Source organism: Alligator sinensis, unplaced genomic scaffold, assembly GCF_000455745.1.
Source record: "Alligator sinensis unplaced genomic scaffold, ASM45574v1 scaffold569_1, whole genome shotgun sequence".
In the NCBI taxonomy this organism is placed as follows: Eukaryota; Metazoa; Chordata; order Crocodylia; family Alligatoridae; genus Alligator; species Alligator sinensis.
This window is the reverse complement of record NW_005841914.1, coordinates 3,212,016-3,215,949: the sequence shown is the minus strand read 5'-3', so window position 1 is coordinate 3,215,949 and position 3,934 is coordinate 3,212,016. Positions and strand designations below refer to the sequence as shown.

Here is a 3,934-nt window from a genome sequence, read left to right as displayed (position 1 = left end):
CTGGAGCCTTTCCAATGCCGATGTCTCACCTGGCCGCTGCTGGGTCACAGCTCGGCCTGAGCGCCCAAATGGAAGCACCCTGCCCGTGGCACCGGTAGAGCACCCAGCACTGATGGTTTGCACTGGGCTGAATGCTTGCAGCAGGGTTGGGGCTCCCGGCCTGCGGCAGTGGCTGGCCCTGCACCCCTCACCCTCAACAAGAGCAGGCAGCTTTCTGAGCCCAGCTGGAGGGGACTAGTAGCCGCCCACAGCCTTGGTGTTGGAAGGGGCTGAGCTTGGGGGAGTCGTGAACTCTGCACTGGCAGAGACCCGGGCATCTCTGGGCCACTTCCTTGCCCCAATAGTCCTCAGTCCCAGTGGCCCTAAAAGGGGACACAGCACCCTGCTAAACTATCACTCCTTCAATACCCCGTGCATCCAGTCCTGGGGAACGCTGCAGCAGCAGTTTTCGAAGGTAACAGCACTGAACTGCTCCTTGCCTCGGTCCCTTCTTGTGCTTAAGGAAACATCCCAAAAGGGATACTGCACCACCCCCAGGACCGATCATGCCCCAAGTGCGGGTCATAGCTGTGGAGGATGCTGAGCCCTACGCACCCCCAGTGCCTGCCTGGCAGCTGCGTCTCTGCCTTAGCATCCCACGGCAGCATAATCCAAACCCAGCCAGTTAGTTGGTAGCTCAGGGAGAGCTTGGACCTTGTTCCTTAAGATGCATCCTCAGGCCCCTTTTGTTTTGTATGAAAAAGCACCCACCCCCTGCCATTAGAAATAAAGAGCAGGACGTGTACTCAAGGCATTCAGACAAGACGGTCTCACACAAATGGACTAAAAAAACACCAAGAAGCTCACAAAGTTTTCTGAGCATTTTCTTTTTACTGGGACCATTTTTTTGAGACAAGAGACAGCTGAACTTCAACAGATTGCAGCCAAGCACCACAGCTTCACCGTACCTTATTTTTTATTTTCTCAAATAACTCAGGACTGATTTCCTACAGTGCATTAACAGTTGTAAATTGGTGACTAGGCATCACCTGTCACATTATTTTACCATTTTTAAATCAGAACAGGAAATATTTTTATTCAACAAGTACGACAGATCAGATCAGTAGACAAAATGAAGAAGTTTATTCCTCCAGCCAGCTCGCAACAGGAAAGGGTAATGGCCAAGTCCTCTCAGTGTAGAAGAGCACCAGGCACAAGCTGAAAAGTTTTTTTTATACTGTTTATTGTTCGATTGTGCACATCCGGTTTGACGCTGAGCACGCCAACTACCGCTAGATCATTTGGACACAGGAGACCTTCATGCGTGGAGATGGAGATTAACCCTTTCAAACGCCCATGGAGCTTCAACTTACAGACGCAACCAAATTGCACCACAACCAGCCTCAAACTGGCCCCACAACCTACGGCTAAAGCAAGCTACGGCCAAGCCACTAACCGAACTGAGCACAAACCTGCATTTCTACACCAACACTGACACCCCAACCCTACATGCTACCTTCAGTCACATCTATTTTGATCAACTCCTGAACTAGCAAAGCCAAACAACCTGCAAAAACCTAGACTGCCACATATCAATACACACAACTAGCACAACGCCTCAACCTCACTGCCTACAAATCAGGGCCAACCCAATACACGCAACACCTCAACCTCACTGCCTACAAATCGGGGCCAACCCAATACACGCAACGCCTCAACCTCACTGCCTACAAATCGGGGCCAACCCAATACGCACAATGCCTCAACCTCACTGCCTACAAATAGGGCCAACCCAAGACCGAGTCCATGGTGCAACTTGAAGCGTGCAGCAGCTTGCTCCTACTGAGTGTTTGAAAGTGTAGAGATGCACGTGACAGTCTCCATCTGTACTTATCTAAGCATACGTTAAACACGTGCCTCTTCCTCCTGTCCACACCAACCCACACTTGTTGTTTCTGAGCTTTCTTGTCCTGCTTCTGCTCCTTCTTCTCCAGCTGCTCTTCAGGGACCTGCAAGAGTACACAAAACAGAAGTGGAGTTGGCTGGCAATGAACTGCACACGCCACTAAAACTATACACGAATATAGCTCACGCCGCCCATTATACTCGTGAGCTTGGTGACCTTTTAAAAGACGGGGGGTGTGACCGGCTTCCTACTTGCAGGGAGGTCCCACTGCTCCAAGGCTCCCTCAGCCACATGTTGGCTCTTACGTGACTGAGAGCCAAGGGCAGGGCGATCACTGTGTCCAGAGTCCCTTTCCTTCGCACCCTTTTCCCTAGCTGGTTTTCCTCACACCCTGCCCCAGTCTTTGTCCTTGCCGTGCTGGAAAGACTTGGTGGTGCAGGGGTAAGTCAACACAGCCTGAGTGCATCTCGAGCAGCTGCAGCTTCTCCCTTTTCAGCCCTGCCGTGAAGGGGTTCCTGCAGCCTCCCTGCAATCCCTAGGTAACCCCTCTGCCCAACCGCACGAAGTAGCCTAAGTGTCACAGAGCACTGGGGTGCCCTGGGCCTGAAGAAGGGAAACTGCCAGGGAAAGGGCCCACCTGGCAGGGAATAAGGAGCCCACCTGGGGGTTGCCAAGGCAACAAAAGAAGGTCAGCTGACCAGAGGAGGCAGGGCCTGGCTCCTATATAAAGCACAGAGCAAATGGCTGAGGCAGTTCCCTGCCAGCAGCCAGAGAGGCAGGAGCTCCAAGCCAGGATGTGGGAAGAAGCCTGACTGCAGGTACGGCTTATGGCAGCTCGAGGCTTGAGCAATGTTGTTTTAGCCAGGCAGCTTCAATTAATGTTACAGCCCAGGGGCTTGTGATTTGTTGCTGTTACAAGACTGGTGGTTTGGGTGAGGCTATTAGGGGTTGGAGGAGGCCTCATAGGGGACTCGCAGCAGAGCGTGAGGACCCCAGCGCCAGCGGGCGCAGCACATGGGGTGCATAGACCCCAGCCCCGGAAAGGGGCATTTGAGAGGCCCTAGCGTGGCGAGCCCCAGAGCGGGGCACTATTGAGAAGCCCCAGGAAGGGGGGCAACTATTGAGAAGCCCAAGTGTGGGCGCAGAGAGCCCCAGGAAGGGGGCAACTTTGAGAAACCCAAGTTGGGCACGGCGAGTCCCAGAGAGGGGGCTGCATGATTAAGAAGCCCAAGTGTGGGCACGGCAAGCCCTAGACAGGGGGCAACATTATTGGGAAGCCCAAGTGGGGCACGGCAAACCTCAGATAGGGGGCAGCAGTACAAGAAGCCCAAGTTGGGCACGGTGAACCCCAGACAAAGGGGGGGTAGCATCATGAGGAGGCCCAAAGGTGGGCACGGAGAAGGAGGGCCCAGGGAGGACAGGAAGGGGCCAAATATGGACAGAATAGAGATAACAGCGATTCCATCTGCGAGGCTTGGGCTGCGGTATTGGGGAGGAAAGGAGCCGCAGACAGCGCCCCCTAGTGACGGGGCAGTATAAGGGCAGCCTCCTGCCAATTAATACTAATTAATTAATCAAGATCAAGGCATGGCAAGTGAGGAGGCGGGCAGTTGCTCAGAGACAGGTGCGTGGGCCACATTAAGGGCGGCCCAGAGTGACGACCTGTCACACTAAGATTTGGAGAAAGCAGGGCAGGAGACCTGTGCCTTGCTTATAAGCCAACAGACCCAGGACGTCCTGGCACTCCAAGCTTCCCACGTTTCACATACCCCAAGTCTTTACCCAAACTCTCTCACCTCTGTCTCTTGGTGGCCTGGCACTGTTTTCTGCCCTGGTTATACGTTAATTCCTATTTGTCTGTTGTCTTCTCTGCTTCTTCCTCTGGAGGCAAAAAGGACAAGAAAAAAAACGGGATGTAAGTCAGCACGATGAAAGATGGGTTTGCAGGCCCCAATTTCTCTCCCTCTTTTACCCTTACCTGGACCTGTGGCTACTGTCCTCTGTCCTCAGAAAGTGGGGAGGGCAGACGTCTGCGGGCTCGGCTGCGGT

At 53.6% G+C, this 3,934-nt stretch overlaps 1 long non-coding RNA gene across 1 annotated transcript; it reads right to left on the bottom strand.

Annotated features, from left to right (window-relative positions):
• Nucleotides 1-871: 871 nt before the first annotated feature.
• On the bottom strand, nt 872-3,913 carry LOC102370946. Its single transcript, XR_003092899.1, has 3 exons — nt 3,864-3,913; nt 3,682-3,766; nt 872-1,988 (listed from the first exon to the last, which is right to left on the bottom strand). It is a non-coding gene; the product is annotated as an uncharacterized LOC102370946 (long non-coding RNA).
• Nucleotides 3,914-3,934: the final 21 nt, after the last annotated feature.